Genomic DNA, 21,305 nt, shown 5'->3' on the forward strand with positions numbered 1-21,305 from the left:
AGTACAAATAGTCTGCCTGGCAAATTAGTCACACACAGAATTTATATTAAAATAATAACCTTAGATGTTTTTTTCTAGGGCATTACATATTTTTATATTCAACACTTAGTGTAGCCTACAGAGAAAGAACAAATCCATTTAATGAGTAAGGCTCTTTAGAATTTGTGCACAAAGCAAAATCAATTTTTCTGAAACTAATTAGTATTTAAAATAGGTTGGATTCCTGAAAATCTCCTTCATATCCTATTTGTCAATGGCACAAGTTAGTGACTTCAGGAGGGAAAAATCCTAATATGTTCGGGAAGACTACAAAGATCAACAACACACTCCCTAAATTTTGGCAAAAGATTCAAAGAACTTGTTAAATCAGTTCCTAAGTTGAGAGCAATTATCAATACGTGTCAAATAGGACTTTGTTCATTTCACTTCTGAACTAATAAAGACCCAACTTATGTTGGTGCCAAGAATACAACATATTGAGCAAATGTAACGTCACCTCTCAGCACATTACCCCACTAAAACCTGTCACTGCAAAATTGAGGCTAATGTGTGATGCTTACTCCCTGGAATTATATTCGAGCAGTGTGTTATTTCAGACCCAAAACAGTGACATTAGTGACCTCTATGTTCTCTACAGAGGAAAAAAAAATCCCCTCTGTGTTTGTGACTCTACTCATTTATATTAAGCCTAAGGGAGAGAATAAAAGACCAAACAAAGAGGAAATGTGATTCCAACTTCTATTCATTAAATTTGTATGTGCTCTCTTTCCTGCTGGAGGAAAATAGAGTTAGTATGACAGAATGCTTTCCCCAACCAAGATCTGGCTAACTTTATATTTTTTGTAGTCTATCAGAACTATCGGTGAAAGACAAAATATTTTCTAAAATGTTTTGATCACTAATGGAAGCAGCAGTTTCTGTTTCTGAAAGTGTTTCTGGGTTCCACAGGGCAAAATGCATCCAATCATATGGATGCTACTAATTTGGAGGGTCTGACACTTTAATCAGAGATCAGGTCACGGTTAACCTCATACTCTACATCTGTGAACAAAATCTTTACAAACAAGTCCGTAAAGCAAGTAAGATGCCAGGAGGATCAGAAAGGATAAATAAAAAAATGAGGTGTTGAAAATGAAGCCTATAACTAGTACTTGATTATAATGGGCTTTGATCTATTGCAAAAAAATGACCATTTACTTGGACAAAACATTCAAGAGATCTTTTTTTTCATTCTAAAACTTCACTTTCTTTAGTTTATAATGGTCTGTCCCTAACAATGTTGAGATTTTTATATCTATTTGCCACTAGAAAACGAAAGCACAGACTGCTCATAGCGGCCAATTAGTACGTACAACCTGAAGGACACACCACTGGAACCCCTGGTTCGCTGTCTCAGGCTCAATTTCTTTTTTGGATCATTCACAGAAGACAGTTCCCCAAATGATAGTATATTAAGTAAAATATAATGAAAGAAAAAAAAAAAAAGCAGTTCCATGGTCAAAAAAGTTGTGCAAAGACTAGGCTGGACCCGTCAAAATGTTTTTACAACCGTGGCTCATCTCAGAACCTTTACTTGGTGAGGGCACCGCACATCCTGCAGAAAAGAGCCTGCCTCTCTCCCCACACTAGTTTCTTCCTGGGACCTCGCTTTTTTGCATGGTGATCTCAGCATGGCTCATGTTTCATAAAAGCACTGGAAAGGTTGCTCCACTGTCCTCCCAGGGAAGTTTCTGGCAGGCCTCAGTCACTCAAAGCATTTATAACTTTCATCTCATCACTTCTGTCTGGAGTGAGCCTGAAGTGCAACAGGGAGCTTGAGTTAGGATCACAGAACTGAAGAATAAAGATCAAAGGTTCCAGGCTGCAGTACAGAATGCAAGTGCATCATTTAAAGAAAAAAGGAGGAGAGGGTGGAGGAGAGGGAGGAGGAAGGGGGAGGAGGAAGAGCAAAAGAAGAAGGGGGAGAAGGGGGGAGGAGAGGGAGTGGGGAGGGGGAGGAGGGGGAGGAAGAGGAGAAAGGAAACCTCTAACGCCTAGCACTTTTATTCAGATGGGTCCTGGCATGGAGGAGCACCAGAGACCCCTATATTCACTAAGCATTGCCCCTCATCCCTCAAATGACAAAAACAACTCAAAACATTTCTTTACTCACTGTAATACCAAAGAAGTGCTAAAAGCCTTTCTCTCCCCACATGATTTATGGTGAGAATATGCATTCACATTAGAAAGTCTTTGCTAATGCATCTGCAATATCTTGAAATACCAGGAAGACCACTAAACTTAAACAATACGTCACCACAGAACCTGAAGATGGTCGAGCACGATGAAATTATTTCTCCTGGGCCCAGCTGTGTCAGCATCAGTCTAAACGTAGGTCAGTTATTCTGTCTAATGCAATATATGGCCATTTCCTAAACTAGTTGGGTAGTAAAGAATTCATTTTGTTCACACATATCTTCATTAAAAACTTGATGTGGACCCTTCTCTCAATTATTTGATGTTTCTGTAAATCCTCTTCTGTTCAAAAAGAGCATCACCAGGTGGGTAACATTTGGTAACTATGTCATTTTAGCACTTTCTAGCCACTGTAATGATCACCAGTGGAAAAATCAGGATATTAAGTTAGCTTTAATCTACCATGAATCTATGATGAGTAAACTAAATGGATAAATTGAAGGTGTTAACAATGGTGACAATACAACAAAGGTATGGAATAGACCTATGGTACTGGCCAGCCCTGGCAGAATTGATGATCAGTAATGGTCTTATTCCAGTTCCGTGAGGCAAGCTGCAGCCTTCTAGCTAAAGCATTAGAATGGGAACCCGATGTAGCGATTCAGTTTCTAAGTTTAACGCTGGTTTTCGTGGAAACATCGAATGGGACATTTAGTAAATATTTGTTGATTTTAGTATCTGAAATGGATCCCTACTTACTGGATGTCAAATGAGTACTACAAAATGGGTTTTGTACCCCCCAAAATACAAAAACATTAATTCAAAGGGACACATACACCCCTATGTTTATAGCAGCATTTTCTACAACAACCAAATTATGGAAGGAGCCCAAGTGTCAATTGATAGATAAATATATTTTTTTCTTACACTATACACACACATGCATAAACATACACACGATGGAATATTATTCAGCCATAAAAAAGAATGAAATCTTGCCATTTGTGATGACATGGATGGAGCTAGAGGGTATAATGCTAAGTGAAATAAGGCAGTCAGAGAAAGACCAATACTGTATGATTTCACTCATACATGGAATTTAAGAAACAAAACAAACAAAGAAAAAAAAAGAGAAACAAACCACGAAACAGACTCTTAATTATAGAGTACAAACTGATGGTTACCAGAGGGGAGCCGGGTGGGGGGATGGGTTAAATAGGTGATGGGGATTAAGGAGTGCACCTGTGATGAGCACCAGGTGATATATGCAAGTGATGAATCACTATATTGTACACGGGAAACTAATATAACACTACTAACAATACTGGAATTGAAGAAAAGAAAAGAAAAGAAAATAAGAAAAAAGAAAAGAAAAAAAAGAGTAAGGTAGGTAGGGTAGATAGATAAATGGGTTTTTTAGAGTGGTCCTAGAAGGTACAAAAATACACATGGCAAAACATGAGTCCTTCCCAAACCTGCATGTATTGCACCACTAAATATACCTACTCAATGCTCTACATAACAAAGTGCAACATCGCAACGCCTCAACTTTCCAGAAGTAAAATCACACTATAGAACTGAAACCCTTATGGAATTCTTATGGTAGATTCAATTTCCATTTTCAGTCCACTCTTTTAGTCCTTTTTCTTACTTCTTTCCTCAGGGTCATCCCAGTCCACAAAACATATATGCTCACATATTCACTTAATCCATCCAAACCTATTCGTATACTGCTTTAGGCACTGGACAATCAAGAGCAACAAAATACATATTGTACTCTTCAAGGAAGCATAAGAAGCAAAAATATCAGCCCTTAGTACCCCTCAGATCAGACCACAGGGTAACACTGAACGGTCTCGTGTACATTTCATGCTGAGGTGACTATGGAAATACGGATTTAACACCACCGACAAGCCAACAGGGATGTTTCTCCAGCTTCCCTGGGAAGCACCCAAAGTCTTCTCTATATGCCTACTGATTTCTTCATGGCTAAGAAGGAACCGGGCAATTATAAATAGGAACAAATTATTAATTGATTGAGCTTTACATTTACCCATTTATGTTTTGCTGCACTCCTCGCCCAATTGTTCAAATTAGATGCGTAAAGAAGCGCACAAAAGTAAATAGACATCATCGATGTCAAATTCGGCATGTTTCCTTCTTCAACCCTTCACCTTCATTCTAAAATGAAACAATAAAAAATAATAATAATAACTGCACTCTGACCACAAAGCACTTTGATCTATGGTGATTTACTAAGCAACAATTCAGCTTCATTTGTAGGACATTAAAAGCAGTCATCCCGTAAGGTTTCTTAATCAACTAGCCCAGCAGCTTTCAATAAAGAGATTAACCAAGGAATTTTAAAAGGGCATGCTGGTCAGTCCATTCTTATAAATTCCACATGAACCAGTCTTGCAAACTAGGGTGAACTTTTCTTTACCTCACTGAAGAATTCTCTGACATCCTCAGATCTCAGCAAACATACCAGATAAGTGCATAGTAAGCTTGTTATTCTTTAAGACATCTTGTCCTAGAGCATCACTTCAAAACCATACCTGCTGTGGCAATGTTCAATAAAAAGTAGGTTTGCGATAAACTTTATCTAAAAGAGTTTCATTTCTAAAATACCAAAGAAAACTCATCAGAAGCTAATGGTACCAACAAAATGACCCTACAGCATGTATTATGGATTCAGTGTTTTTGAAAGCTCTAGTGAATTCCTTTGCTCCCTCTTACAAAAGTTATGCAAATATATTACAAAACCTATTTATATTATTAATGTTAAGGGAGGAAAGTATGTGCATGTATTTTTTAAAATTCTAATTTTTATTCATTCATTCACATTTTTTAATGTGTTTGGTATGAGATGCTTTTATTATTATTATTATTTGACATGGGGAGTAGGCTCAGTTCTTCTGCTACTATAAAAGTGGTGAAATGCTATAACAGTGCGGCAATATAACAGACAGGCAGCAAAAATCAACAACAATAACACCAATTAAAACTACGCATGACCATAGTAACCAGTACGCACTCTGCTCCGGGCGCTTGCTAAATTCTTCACATGCGTTGCCCCACCGAAACCTCTCAGCAACCTAAGGAATAGTTTTGTTTTCAGTTGGGAGGTGAGGACAATAAGACCCAAAGAGACTAAATAAGCTGATCCAAGGTCATACAACTAACCAAGGAGGGGGAAGGCAAGGAGCTGGAAGTTGAAGTGGCTCTGAAAGCCCAGGGTCCCAAACATTTTAATCACACCTCCCTACCAGGGAAATCATCTTGAGCAGGTAACATCAACAGATGCATTTGTATAAATTATGTTCATGTCCTATGGTGCTAATATATTGTGCATATTTAAAAACAGGAATAAAAAGGCATGATAGCAAAATAAATATAATGGGATATCTTATGCATCCCCACAAGGATGCGTATACTCCATTTTAAAGATACTGCCTCTGGTATCCAAGAAGTAAGGGTCTTTATAACTTTTCCCAAATTCCTAGAAGATTGTCTTTATATGATAAATGAAAGAAATCCGTTAATCATTAACATTAGAAAGTAAAGGTGGCAATTCATTAGTAATTCCGAGGGATGCTACTGGTCACTCAGCTTATTCAGCTCAAAGTCAGCGTGGCGACCAGAAGAGCAATGAAGTGAAAACATCACACAAAAGGCTCAGGGATTGTCAGGCTTTTATAGTCCCAGCAATTACTGAATTAAATGGTCCCATTCAAGAGTGGGGATAGGAAGTGGGAACACGGCCAAAAGTGGATGGGGCAGGCTGTATAAGGAATAAACCATAATATGGATCAAGAGAGCAAGGTGATGGAGGAGGTAATGGAGCTCAAAAAAGATGTAACCTACTTTATTGATGAAACCAGAGACCTGGAAAATAGGGGCTGTCAGGCTAATCTTAGATTAACTGGCTGTCCTCGGGGAGATAAGGAAGAAAACACCTGACAGGTTTTGGAGAATTCAAAAGGGAAACAATATCACCCAGGAGAAAGCCTGCCCCGGGATGTAACAAGTCCATCGGGCTCTCAAAGGGTAGCCCTGCGGCAGATTCGGCAACGGGCTATCTCCCCCGGCTGGCCCACTCAGCAAGGCATTCCCTCTTCGCATTTATTTTCCACTCAGAAAACAAAGAGGCCAGGCCACGCTGACCATAAAAGAACAAAGATTAAAGGTTAGAATGGCCTTGATGGCAGCCTGATTCCTTCCAGGGCGGGAAGTGGGACCTCGAAAGGCATGCCTCTGGCTGGGTTATGTCAGAACTTTGCCTTGAGATGATTTTGGTTTTTGTGTTGCTTATCGTTAGACCATAGTTAGATACTAAGAACTCATTTGAAGTCAACAAAGCCTAATTGGCAACACCCTCCATGTAAGGCACTCTGCTGGCACTACCATAAAAATCTGCAGACTATGCAGGGATGGGGCAATAAACCCTTAAGAAGTTGAACTAGGACAAGAGATAAGAGGTAAAATATCAAAAGAGAGGAACAAACAAATTATTGGGAGATCAAAGGATGGAGCATCAGGCAGGCATCTGAAATGAGTATCATTTGTGACAGGCAGGGATTAAGGGGGTGAAAAGGCACTTTCAAACAGAAAGAAATTAAGGAGCAAAGATGCAAAGTGTGGAAACAAAAGGGTTTGTGGAGGAAATGCCAAGTGGTTTAGATCAACTGGAAGAGAGAGATCTTCCTGGAGATTAAGGGATGATCACTCTATGGGAGGTCCTGGGAAGTCCTTCTGAGGGTCTGGGAGCTGGGCTCAGTGGTTTGAGGGCAATGGAGAAGGTGTCTCTGAGTTATAAAATCGCCAGGATGCAAAAGGGGGAAAGTGCAGGAAAGAAGTGTGTTGGCTCTCGCGGTCACCTGAGTACGTTAGTAACAGGCAGTATCCTAGTTCTAGAATAATTGCCACTTTCGTTGGTACTAATTAACAATGTTCCTGGTGAGTATCTGGGGCACCCTAAACCAATTATGAAGCGCTGAGCGTCTGCAATAAGAAATTTCAATGCTCACAGGCACAATGGTCTCTGGCCAGGAGCTGAACAGATGGGACCCTCTGCAAGCACAGGAAACGCAGGGGAGTCAGCCAATCTAAATGAATGTGTTAAACTTGATCCACACACTATATCTCCTTGAGTCTGCCAGCCAAATTATTCTGGGTTATGTAAATGAACTGTCTTATCTTTGTAAAACCTTGCACTGTTTTGGAAAACTTAGCAAATTTACACATGTGCAGGTTCAACGCGGCCAGGGGTGGAGAAGACTTGTCATTATTTCACAGAACTAAGGAACAACAAATATCAGATATATTTTTATTCTTAACGGATTAAATTAAGGTAAGGAGACCTGGGAAAGAAAAAATAAGACTCCAAAGTGTATCACTGACTGACTACACTATTCTACATTATTCCTTCACGCGGCTATAGGAGCAGGCTACTAAGATCTAGGATAGGAAAGTGAGAAGACCACCTTAAGACGTTCACCACAGGGGCGCCTGGGTGGCTCAGTCAGTTAAGCGTCTGCCTTCAGCTCAGGTTATGATCCCAGGGTCCTGGGATCGAGCCCCGCATCAGACTCCCTGCTCAGTGGGGAGCCTGCTTCTCCCTCTCCCTCTGCAGCTCCCCCTGCTTGTGCTCCTTCTCTCTGTCTCCCAAATGAATAGATAAAATCTATATTAAAAAAAAAAAAAGACGTCCGGCACATACGTCCAACTGCCTGCCTGCACAATTGTGCCTCAAAGTGGGAACATCATCACTTCATGAACCCCACGTCCATTTGTATAAAATAGTAACACTGACATTGCAGGAACAGGGTTTCCTGGGGTTCTTCCTTAACATCCTGCCATTATATTTATAAGTGCCATGCTAATTCCCCCCCCCCACCACACTTCTACATCATTCCCTATCCGGCCCTACAATATGACCTGTAATGTCCAGTGTGCCTCCAATAGCTCTCTCAAATGCACCACCCACTTCTCTTCATGACCCCTGACCTCTGCTAGTCAGAGCTGCCATCACGTTTCTGCTAGCTTACTTGTAACCCCTTCCGTGAGTCCCCCAGCTTCTCCTGTATCCCTAGAATCCACAGTCCATCCACTTTGATGAATCGACTTTTAAATCTGTCAGACTTCTCACCCATAAGGACGACATAAGGAGGACTGTACACGTCCAAGTACTCATCCCAAGTACTCAAGCTGCCATTCTTCTGCTTGCAATTCCTTCAGGGCACTGAGCACTCGCCCACATCGGGACCTTTGCATTCCTTCCCTCCGTGGAAATGATGAGCACTTTGCAGAGCGGCCTCCCTCTGGTCCCTCGTGTCTCAACTCACCGGGCCACCTCCTTACTGTTGTTCTTGAGTACACTGCTCTGTAGATTTCCTTTACTTCTTATCAAAAATTACCTTATCTGCCTTATTTGCTTAATTGTTAAGTTGCCTGTCTTCCTCAAGTAAAATATAAGATGCATAAAAGTAGGGACTTTGTCCATGATATTACATCTCAAGAGCCTTGAAAAATGATCAACATATATAACATTTAAATAAATATCTGCTTTTGGGTGGATTATTAACTAAACCACATATCACATTTACCCAATAAACATTTTCACTGAAGTATCTAATTTTAATTTTCCAACAGACATTTTATTCCATTTATTCTTTTGGATTAATACTCCTTTTAAAAGCAATTTTTTAAACTCCTAACTTCATAAATTGAGAAAAGGAGAGAGGTTTGGTTTTGGTTTGTTTTTTTTCTATATGAGCCCGTATTAGACTAAAACATTATTGCTTTGAGTGTGCAAAATACTCTGATAGTCATTTTAAGCCCAGGAAAAACTAGAAGAACCTGAAGTACACAAACAATACAAACAAACAAATCACAAATTCTTTTTCTAAAGCCCTGTGTCAAACTGACCACTCTCCCAAGCTCTGAAACTTACTCCACCTCCTGGTGCCAACTCCAGGGTGAGGAGTGGGGGCTCATTCACTCCACAGTTATTTAGGAAGTCACTACTGTATACAAAGCACTGTGCATGGAGTTGGGATTCAATAAAAACCAGCACCAGATCCTGCCTGCCTAGAGCTTTGAGTCTATTCAGACAAAAATGAGTACAAAGAAGAGGTCTGTGTCTGCCAGTTTCACTGTGAGGATGAAACAAGACAACACATAAACACACAGTAAGCCAGAAAGGGCTATGTGTGTGTGCACGATGATGGTGCTTCTTTCTAGAATCCGATGTCCATTTTTATATGCACAAGGGACAGAGGAGGAGAACCATGATCATGAGAGATTTTCAAAATATGGAATATGGGAAATGGTGGCATGACCCAATGTGCAGGAGAATAATCACAGGAATATTAAGGCGGCTTCAGATATTTGGAGGACTATCAGGTAGAAAAAGAATAGATCTGTTTTGTGTCATCTTAAAGATCCAAACTAGGAAGCAGTGAAGGCCATGAACACTCTGCTGGTTATAAGGAAGAATTTCTAAATGACGCCCAAAGTGTTTAACAGGCTGTTTCCAAAAGACAGTGAATGAACTGTTCATCCCTGGGAAAGGTCAACATGAAAGTAATGAGAATACCAAATTCTCATCTTTGAAGAAGTAAACTTTCTGAAATGCCCTGGGAAGCTTAAACTATAAAATGGTACCAAGACTGGATTCCCTAGTTACCCAGTTGCTCCCTCTACCCAATGAGGGGAGGAGGCTTCCCCTCCATCACCAAGGTAGAACATTACTTTAGTTAATCTCATGCTTTAAAAAATATATATTGGTATAGTAAAATATGGAATGATGTCTAATCCCTAAGGGGGAATGTAAAATGCATTAAATTCTAACATGCTTATAAAATTCAGAGAGATAATCCTTCATGGACAGCCACTAATGATGGTGATTAAGGAAGATGACTTTAGTTCAAACAAGCAAATGATTAAGCTGGAGAATACAAAATGTGAAAGGGCCCTAATTAATAAAGTAGCAAATTTTTCTTTTCAGTCTACTTTCTAGAACATAAATATGTGAATCATCCTTCCAGGATACAGATGAATGACCTTCATATCTAAAATTCAGCTAGGGCAGAAATCACTGCCTGAAAACCAAAGTGCAATTCCAAAGGTCTACTGGAAACATTCCAGAAACACATGTAAGAAGCTTTGGCAAAGGCACGAATCGAAAAGGAAGGTGAGAAACTGATGAGGAGGGAGAGCAAAATCCAAACTTCCTGATTTCCTAGTCTGGCTTCCTGTCATGGATTTCCATTTCAAATATATCTTATTGAGAAAATTATTAATGTTGTATATTCATCTTTAAAATCTACCTTTTCATTCTTCCTCTAGATCCATTCAATCATCAACTACTGGTGAATTATAATGCCCATATTCAACTCACTGGGGATAATAACTTCACAGGTGGAATGGCTCTTTTTGTTACTTGCTGATTTATATTTATAGAATCCAAAAAGGAAAAGAAACATGAATCCCAATTCTTCAAATCAGTAGTTTCCTCATAATATTATAAAACATCGGTGTTTAAGTTAGCAGAAACAAACAAAAAGAATCTTTAGTGAGTCCTTTGAAAAGGGATGCCCCACAGCTATTAAGGAGAGCAACTGAAATCCAATTCTATAGTGAATTTAACACCAACTGAGGTTGCAGACAGTAGTAGTGCTTGGAAGAAGAAAGATCCACGATAAAGAGAAGGAAAATGGAATCCAGAAGAGTCCACTCTTTCTCCTCCAACTGTTCTCCATTTTCAGCCTTGGAAATCCTGACCAGAGGGTAATCTAAACTCTATAATCCTAAACTACAGGTAATAGAAGAAATCTGTTCTCTTGGTTAACTGTAAAAAAAAAAAAAAAAAATCTCCATCAGAGCAGTAGACATTCAGTATGTGTGTTCCCTTTCAATGCCAAGAGTATGTGTATTTCACTTCAGCCAATATGGAGGCATTAATTTTGGTTAAGTGCACAAATTTAACCAGAGGTTCTACCATATCCTGTCTATGGCATCAGATTATTTAATCTCTCATACCTTAGTTTTTCATATTCAACAAAATGAGGACAATGACACCAAATAAAGAGGTTTCTTGTGAAGATGAAATAAATACAGACAAGATAAACATTCAGAACAGTACCTGGGACAGAAAAGCACATGTATTATGCTTTTTTTTAATATTTAATTTTTAATATTTTAAAATATTTCAGTATCTTAAAATATTTTAAAATATTTCTGTGAGAGAGAGAGAGAGAGAGAGAACGAGCTGGGGAGAGGGCCAGAGGGAGAGGAGGAAGCAGACTCCCCACTACGCAGGGAACCCGACGTGGGGCTTGATCCCAGAATCCTGAGATCATGACCCCTGCCAAAGGCAGATGTTTAATTGCCTGAGCCACCCAGGCGCCCCTACTGGTGAACTAGTAATAAGTAGCTGTGTAAACTTGAACCCTGAGCCACATATGGGCATCTCCTTAAATCTTTCATAGAATTATCATTTTTAAGGGCACCTGGGTGGCTCAGTCGGTTAAGCATCTGCCTTCAGCTCAGGTCATGATCCCAGGGTCCCGGGATCGAGTCCCGCATTGGGCTCCCTGCTCAGCAGAGAGCCTGCTTCTCCCTCTCCCTCCCCTCAGCTCATTCTCTCTCTCTCAAATAAATAAATAAAATCTTAAAAAAATTATCATTTTTAGCTTGAACCTTTGTCTCTATGATAAACTCATATCTAATACTATACACTGAAAATCAAACTAAACAAACTCAATGACTTAACAGCAGGTAGTTTACTTCTGGGAGAAAATGAATTGTTAAGAGTCAGCATAACCTCCACAGCTTTTAGTTGAAGAATTTTGCCATTAGCGGTCACGGGAATGGGACAGTGACCATGATTTGTGGCTGACGGGATGGCTCCAGAGAGCACACTGTGTGTTGAACACACAAGAGCGGATGTGTGTTTTGGCATCACTAAAATAAAAGTTACCACATTGAATCCACAGAAGGTCTCTGCACTGAAGGAGCCCTGACAGCGTTTGTCAGCTGGAACATTTTATGGCTCCAGCGCAGCTTGTTACAAGCAATGGAAAACAGCACTATTAAGCTCAGGGTGGTGCTGAAATAGTTTCATACAACCCATACTCATTTTCCCTACCACCGAGTGAGGATGCCCGTCAAGAAGGGCCGTCACGGACAGGAGGTCTCTGCAATTCATCGGCATTGATTGTAATGAGGAAGACATTTTATTGCCACCTGGTGTTATAGTCTACCTAGTAACCCACACAGCTGTTTTGATTAATACATGGACTTAACATAAAAAAAGCACTTGTACAGCAGTTTTACCTTGTAGAGCTCCCTTTATAAACTCCAAATAAAACGGAGCTTCCTACAAACAGAGGAAGGATTACACTGAATCCCATTGTTTAGAATTCAAAACGCAACCTTGAAGGAGGGTATGGATTAAAGCAGCCTACCTTTCCGGAGTGAACGGGGCATCATTTTCATCAATGATTACTCCTCTTAATTGCAGCTCAATTAATTTTTGGTGCTAAGGAAAGCTCTCAATTACTGGAAGACATCCAAATCTGGAGGGACAAATATCACTCTGGTAAAGACCGTAGGAAGAGTTCTAGGAGGAGAGGACAAAGAGAAACATCTCCACTTGGAATAAAAGTGGCATCACTATAAAAATGTGGCATGTCAACCATATCTCGTGCAAAGATCTTCCGAATGCACAGGTTTTATATAACTTCCTGCCAATAGTAGCAACATAATCCAAGACTTTCCTGACAAAATTCCATATAGGACCAAACACAGAGCAAGTTTGATTTTATGAGCTGGTAACATTTTATCTGTCGAACTGAGCTGCATCCTCTCACAATGAGATGAAGTGACTTCAACAAAATTAGATTTTGATAGATAACTACAAAATCTTCTTATTTAGGGGAAGATTTAAATCTTTTCCATCATCAATTAATATTTAGTAAGCACACATTGAGTGCAAGGCACTGTATTCCGTGTTCTGTGCCTATTCTTATGAGAATAATAATTTACCTGTCTTTCATAATAGAATTGCAAAGCAGTCTGTAAGATCTGTCTGGTGATAAGTAATCAGAACAAGTACAAATGGTAACAAGTACAAGGAAGAAAAAAATCAAACCTACAACAGGGAATGCCAGGCTTATTCTAGGTCTGAGATCACAAACTCAAATGCCCACAGGAACTGGGAAGGCAAGCAGGTACAAATTGGTACAATGCTAGACAGAGGCAGGAAACCCCCCAAAGACGATAGCTGGGAGGCACCAACTAAGGCTTTCACATTAGATAAACTGAATAACAATTACAAACTAGGTTGGAGGGTCTACTTGGCCTATGGTTCCACAATCCCTACCACCACCACCACGCTTGCCATGTAGAGGCGGGAACAGTGGCTCTGAAGTCAGAACCTGAGATTGAGGCTTACCTCTACTAGACACCATTTCTGTAGTCTTGTGGAAATTACTTCATTTTTCCAAATTTCACTTCTTCCTCTTCAAAATGAAAATCATAACACATGCTCTGCCTTAATAATATTGTTGGGCCATCCAAAAGAAATGCTGAAGTTGAAAGAACGTGGTAAAGCTGAAGATACCTCAACAATGTGCAGGATATTATGATGATAATGAGCCAGAGACTTGTGTAGAGTTAGCATCAACTAAGGAGGAAATATCGTATTAGCTATTTATTCTATTGTATAATATGATGGGGTATTTGTACTGCATATGACATACATTTTAGAAAAGAAAACTGAATATACAACTAATTATTAGTATCTGGAGAAACACCTGCCCTCTAAATAATTATTAATTATAATTAATTAAAAATTATAATAATTAGCCATGCTATGGGCAGGTAGAATGCAGATAATAATAGACTTGATGAGTGAGTCCCAAGATGGCTCAATGGTTGGAAGAAACATTTGCCCTGAGAGGCGGCGGGGAGAGAAGGCTGTGTAACCAGTTGCCCATTTACTTTTGGTCACTATATTTACTTTTGGGGAGGGTCAATTAACATTAAAGTAAAATATACAATTTTTCAACATGGATATCTGAAAATATAATGAGAAGCATAACTGATGAGTTGGGATTGTTTTGTAAGCCTTTTATAAAGAAATTAATAAAAATGTACTGAAAAACATTTTTTAAAAAACCTGAATCAATGGTGAGTTCTACATGTTGTTAGATAATAAGATTCACTATCAGAAAGATGTCAGTTCTCCCGAGATAAATATATGGATTCAATATAATTCCAACCTAATCTCAGCAGAGATTTCCATGGATTGTGATTAGCTGATTCTATAATGTATGTGGAAGAGTAAAGGGCCATGAAAAACTATGACACTCCAGAAAAACAGGGTGAACAGAACACTAAGACTTTTATATTAGAACTATAGTAATTAAAATAATGTGCTTTTGCTATGCCCTCAGAAAACAGAATAAAGCCCAGAAATAAACATGCACTATAAGAAAATTCTATTTATGACAGAGTAGGCATTGCAGATAGGTGAGGGCTAGATGGATTAGTCAATAAATGGAGATAAGTAGTGGTTAAACATATAGAAATAAATAAAATGGATTCAACTTTACAAACAACATAAAAGTTGCAAGGGAATATCTTTATAATCTTATGACAGTGAAAAATTTCTTAATCAATACACAAAAAAATTAATTATAAAAGGAACAGTCTGATGAATACAATTACAATAAATGAAGGATATCCTTTTTGTCAAAAAGAAAAAGATAAAAGGAAAAGCCACAAACTGAGATATTTATAGCCTAAAACACCAACAAAAGATTCATAACCAGAATATATTAAAAACTGCTACAAATCAGTCCAAAAAGATAATAACCAAGGACAAAAACGTTTAAATACATGAACAAGAATTTTGCTGAAGAGTAAGTACAAAAACCCCCATAATACTTCACATTTAATATTTTGGCAAAAATCTAAATCTATGGCATCTACAACTAGGTGGTGTGCAAATTGGTACAACCACTTGGCAAATAATCCAGCAATTTTAATCCTCATATAAACCCAAAAAACAACTTCTGCATGTATCAACCAGGAGACATGTATAAGAATGTCCACAGAGGGGTACCTCGGTGGCTCAGTCGATTAAGTGTCCTACTTTTAGTTTTGGCTCAGGTCATGATCTCAGGGTCATGGGATTGAGCCCTGGTCAGCTCCATGTTCAGTGGGGAATCTGCTTGAGATTTTTCCCCTGCCCCAACTCACGCACTCACATGCGTGCTTGCTCTCTCTCAAATAAATAAAAAAATCTTTAAAAAAAAAAAGAATGTCCACAGAAACAGTGTTTATAATATCAAGTATGTGAGATTCATAACTCTAAGGTCAATCAACAGTACATTAGACAAATAAGTGGTATTGTATCTACTCATAGAGTAGAGAAAAATAAGCAAACTAAATCCAAGTATCAGTATCGATGAACCTCGAAACATAGAGTAAAAAATCTTAAAAGAAATCACTAAACATCACTAAACTCTAAAGTTCAAAGGCAGGCAAAAGAGAATATTGCTTCCAGATACATACATAGGTAGTATAGTAAAGCTATATATAAAGCATAAGAGTGATTTACAAAATTCAGTATTAAGTTAACCGCCACAGAACAGTGAAAAGAAAAGTAATTATGGAGTATATAATAAAAGTATGATGAAGTTCTGATAATGATTTTGTCTTAACCAGCAGGTGGTGAGCTTACAGTGTTTGCCTTCTTATTACTATGTAAACTATACATGCACAATAAATAATTTATCTATATGATAAATTTTATAATAAACACTTTTTAAAGAAGTGGTTATCAAAGTATGTAAGGTTGTAGTAGATGAAGAAATTGCTAAAAAATAGCTAGTTGGGGAGGAGCATATTTGGAAGCAGCAGAATGGAGAGTAAATAATATGACTACAACTCCATTGCTTCATGAAATTTAAATAATGAAAGACAGAAAAATGAGGAAAAAACAACGCTTTCAGGAGGACAAAAGATGATTTAAAATTCTCTAGCTATTTATATGTTTATATTAGAAGAGAAGAACAAATACATTTGCTCTGAAAGGTGATAAAAGTCAACTGATATTTCTCATGTAAATTTATATCCATGCCAAACCTTTCTCAATTTGATGATGAATCATCCTCCACCAAGCTTCTTAAGAAAGAGAGATAAAGAGCAGCATTTTTTTTAATTCACATTTAAAAATATAATAGAACAAGGAAAATTTCAATTTGGGAGATGCCACTGAGAATGGACAATTTCCATTTACACAAGAAGATAACTAATTGATGCATATATAATTAAGTTTAGGCTAATTGGGATCTGAAAACAATGTAATACAAAAGTATTTTTAGAAAGAAAGAGAAAGAGAAGGAAGGAAGGAAGGAAGGAAGGGAGGGAGGGAGGGAGGGAGGGAGGGAGGGAGGGAAGGAGGAAGTGAGGAAGGGGGAAAGGAACTTCAAAGTATACCACTCATTAATAGGCATAACACACTACAGAGTAACAAATAAGATTGAAACAAAGCAAAAATCCAATGTCCAAATATTTATTCCCAAGACCTTCTGAAAATACAATGAACATATGAGTCTTATCAGAGTTATTAGTGCTACATTCATTTGTCCATCAAACAAAGAGAAGGATTTCTCTCCTAAAGTAGTGATTTTCAGTGCATGAATTAGCAGCCCCGCTGGAAACATTTGGAAATCTATGAAAGCAGTTTTGATTATCACAATGACAGGTAGGGTCAATTGGCATCCAGTGGGTGGGAACTTCAGATACTGAACATCCCATAATATGCGAGACATTCTTGCACAATGAATTACCTCACTCCCAATGCAAAAAGTTTCCATATTAAAACACACGAGGAGCCTTTGTCTCTTCTACACTTACGTTAACTTATGCTAACTTTGGCCTTAATTAGTGCAGTAAGATAATTAGGGTATAAACTCCCTCACTCATAAAACTTACACCTGTGAAGTAGATAATTTTAATTTTAATAAAATATGACCTAGACTTTCTGGAATTTTCCTAAACAATGGATTCATTGGGGTGCCTGGATGGCTCAGTGGTTAAGCCTCCAACTCTTGATTTCGGCTTAGGTCATAATCTCAGGGTCGTGAGATCGAGCCCTGAGTCAGGCTCCTCACTGGGCATGGAGTCTGCTTAAGATTCTCTCTCTCCTCTCCCTCTGGCCCTCCCTGTCTCTCCTCTTGGGCATGTGCACATAACTCTCTCTCAAAAAAAGCGGGGGCCGTGGTGCCTGGGTGGCACAGTCAGTTAAGCTTCAGATTCTTGGTTTCCACTCAGGTTGTGATTCAGGGTCATGAGATCGAGCCCCACATTGGGCTTTGCACTCAGTGTGAAGTCTGCTTAAAACAGACTTTCTCTCTCCCTTTCACTCTGCCCCTCCCCCCATGTACTCACACACTCTCTTTCTCTAAAATAAATAAATAAACCTTTTTAAAAACCACACACACAATGGATTTGTCTATAATTTCATTATTGTATAGATTTAATGTTACAAAACCTTTGTAACTAAGGTTTTATTTCTTCGTTCCTTTATCTGTTAGGTTTAAGTAACCAGGAAAAAGGACAGCAAACTGATGGTGTTTGATGGACACTTAACACTCTCAGGGAACTCATTTTCATTTAACCATTTGCCTCTTTTGGTAGCTATTCAGAAAAAAAAAAAAGAGTGCACGATAACAATAAAGAAGCCCTAGGAATATCAACAAAATACTCCGTTCTTCCCTGCAAGACCTGTAATACAGGCTCTCTGTTTTAAGCCCATTAAAAAAGTGACAAAAGATCCAAAATAGAGTCACTTGTGCTAAGCCCACATAACCAAAGCAAGATTCACAGTGTGAACCTGTCCCAGGAATGGAATCTGAATTACCTGGCCAGCCCTAGTGAGGTACTCTGATCCCTGTCATCTCTCAAAGGAAGGTGACCTTGCCTGAAACAACCCACTCTTTCCTAGTAACTTCTTTGTCCCCCCTACTTTTTCCTATGAAAGTCTTTCATTCTGTGCAGCTCTTCAGAGCTCCTTTCTACCTGCTAGATAAGATGCTCCCCAATTCATGAATCGTGGCATAAAGCCAATAAGATCTTTAAAATTTACTCAGTTGAATTTTGTTTTTTGGAGTTTTTTTTAACAAGTCATTTTTCACCATTAACTACTGAAACAGAGAAGATCCACTAATAAAGTCTAACCTTAGGAACTTTAGGAAATAACATAAATCCCTATTAGCAATCAAACTAATTTTAATATGCAACTCAGCTTTTTATATTGTAGCTGATCAACAGAACAGGAAGTAGAGGGATGGTGTTTACAAAGTAGCCAACCCTGTTTGTAGATGAAGTGCAAAGAAAAAACTAACCATTTTACATAATTATGAGCACTTAATCCATTTACAATTTATAGTAGCTACTAATAATGACCAGTGAACTGGCTTTTACTTTATTATCCAAGTATCAAAAACATTGCCTACCTGTCACAAATTACCTTGTTTATACTCAGGATCAAAATCAGAAGAGAAATTAAAAAAATTTTCTCTGTGGGCAATTAGGCTGACCACAAAACATAGTAAATTTGAGTTTCTGAGTTTCCCTGGGGCCAATGTATTAAGGGAAATGAACAAAGTCCTCAGTATCTATTTTTGGTTAGTACGTCTCAGGGTACAAAGTTTAAGCTAGGTCACCATGGGAGGAAATTTTATAGGCGATTTTACACAAGATAATTCTTGTAAAGATTTCCTCTAATATTTAAAAACATACACAAATTTACCCTGGTCTTTGACTTATATACAAAATCAGATTCTGCAGCCCTGAGTTCTGATGACTATCACTGAATGTAAAATCTACTTCCTGGCATTTCAACGCTGTCGAGAGAAAGCCTAGAAATATGCAGTGAACTTTTGAGGCGAAATCCCTAATTCTTCCAATATTACACAGTCTTCTGCAATACTAATTCAGCACTTAATAAACATATGACAGATAAACATATTTTACCATCATATTTCCTAAATTCTGGCTACTGGTCAGGATACTTCCAAATTTTTATATTTATTTCAGACTGAGCAACATTTTAAGCGAAATAGAAACAAAATAATCTTTGTAGACTACATTTGTTTTTCATATATGGAATACAACAAACACACACACACACACACATTTTAACCTTAGTAGAAAAACAAGGTAGAATTTTTTGTATCTGAAAGTGTAGAATATGAGTGGCTATAAGCTTTATGCATCTACGTGCACCTAGGAATTTGCTTTATGTCTTTATATAACTTAGTTAAATTATTTTTAATATGGACCCAAACAAGAAATAAAGATGTCTTGTGGGGAAAAAAGTGCAAGTTACCAAAATTTACTGATGCTGATACTGAAATGAGGCTGGAGAAAGAAAAAGACTTCATAGTTTGGAAAGATTATAAATATGAGTATATAAAAAAAGATACTGTGTGTTCAAAATGTTCATTTATCAGAGGTTATTTTTTATTTTTTATTTTATTTTTTTTTAAAGATTTTTTTTTATTTATTTATTGAGAGAGAGAGAGAGAATGGTAGAGAGAGAGCATGAGATGGAGGAAGGTCAGAGGGAGAAGCAGACTCCCTGCTGAGCAGGGAGCCTGACACGGGACTCGATCCTAGGACCCCAGGATCATGACCTGAGCTGAAGGCAGTCGCTTAACCAACTGAGCCACCCAGGCGCCCGATCAGAGGTTATTTTTATCTTTACACATTTCCTCAAAGCTCTACATCCCTTCCCCTGATTCCCCATAGAACATTCCATAGATCACCTCAGCAGGGACTGGAGAATATTTCCTCATGGCACACATATTACTACATTATAAATACATTTTTCCTGCACAGAACTCCATGCTGGGGAGACCAAGGCTCTGAGATGGTTTCTAAACTGGCAAGGAACAGAGCCAGGATTTTAATCCAGGTCTTCTGACGTTAAGCACCTTTGATTATGCAACAGTCATCTCCCTAATGAGGTTTTGGTCTATTAATGAGGCTGGACCATCTCTATCTTCCTCTAGGCAACTGATTTTTTTTTTCCCTGTTAAATGAGAGTAGAGTCAATGAACAGTGTGAAAGGAAATAAAACTACAAAAATAAAATTACAACTCCAACCAAGAAGTAGAAAGTCTTACTCCTAGAGTGTCTTCAGTGTCACCCTGATCATGCCATCCCAGCAGCTACAGTGAACAAACAGGTCCCCATCAGAAAAATATCCCTACTAGAAGAAGGAGGGTAATATTTACTCCATTTCTCCTAATAATTTATATAGGCAATGTTCAGAGCAAAGAGAACATTCATTTGTCACTGCAGGAGTAAGTAATGCTTATGAAAAGATAAATTTAAGTCAAGTGACTACTTACTATGTAAACATTGACTGGATTCCAACACATCAAAAGCTATTAAAAGGAATCCAACTTCCCAGTTATTCCCTGCATCGAAGAAAAGCCCTGTTCTATATTCTCATCCTTGTTTTCATATTAGATGCAAAAGAATAAAAAGCTGAGGATTTCTTCTTAACTGTTTTGCCTTGTGAGACAACCAAAAAGTAAAAAACCAATAACATCTACTGTTTTTTAGTGCAGCGTCAGAAGATGATATGCAATTATATATATTTATTGGACAAATGACACTTGTTATCTTTTTCCCTTGAGGCCACAAACACAGCACACATTCTATGAGTATTTGCCTCATAGAAACACATTCCTTAAAAATTTTAGCTGGACATTGTTTTATCTTTTTTTACCGCCTCTCAGATTTTATGGATTAGAGTTGAAAAGTCGACACTTAAAAATAAAGTATGGTTTGGAAATGGTTATCTGTGAATAAGAGTTCATTATTCCCCTTTGACAATTGCAAGTAAAGTCAAAATATGTTCTGTCCATGTTTGACATAAAGAAATATTTTCCAGATGACCTGGAGATTATGGACTTTCTGGAAAAGCAATTTTATTGTAAATGAAGGCATACATACACATCTGTAGGCATTCCCCAATCTGTAAATGGTTCCACTCCCAAATAGTTTGTTTATAAGATCTTATAAAGCTTGAAGTTTGT

General features: G+C 38.2%; 1 protein-coding gene across 2 annotated transcripts in view; it reads right to left on the reverse strand.

Moving 5' to 3' along the window:
• GPC6 (glypican 6) overlaps positions 1-21,305 on the reverse strand; it is a 1,079,188-nt gene that overhangs the window by 975,297 nt on the left and 82,586 nt on the right. The gene's annotated exons all lie outside the window — the stretch shown is intronic.

This window comes from Callorhinus ursinus, unplaced genomic scaffold, assembly GCF_003265705.2.
Source record: "Callorhinus ursinus isolate GAN/ISIS: 27379988/994484 unplaced genomic scaffold, GSC_fseal_2.0 scaffold7, whole genome shotgun sequence".
Classification (NCBI taxonomy): domain Eukaryota; kingdom Metazoa; phylum Chordata; class Mammalia; order Carnivora; family Otariidae; genus Callorhinus; species Callorhinus ursinus.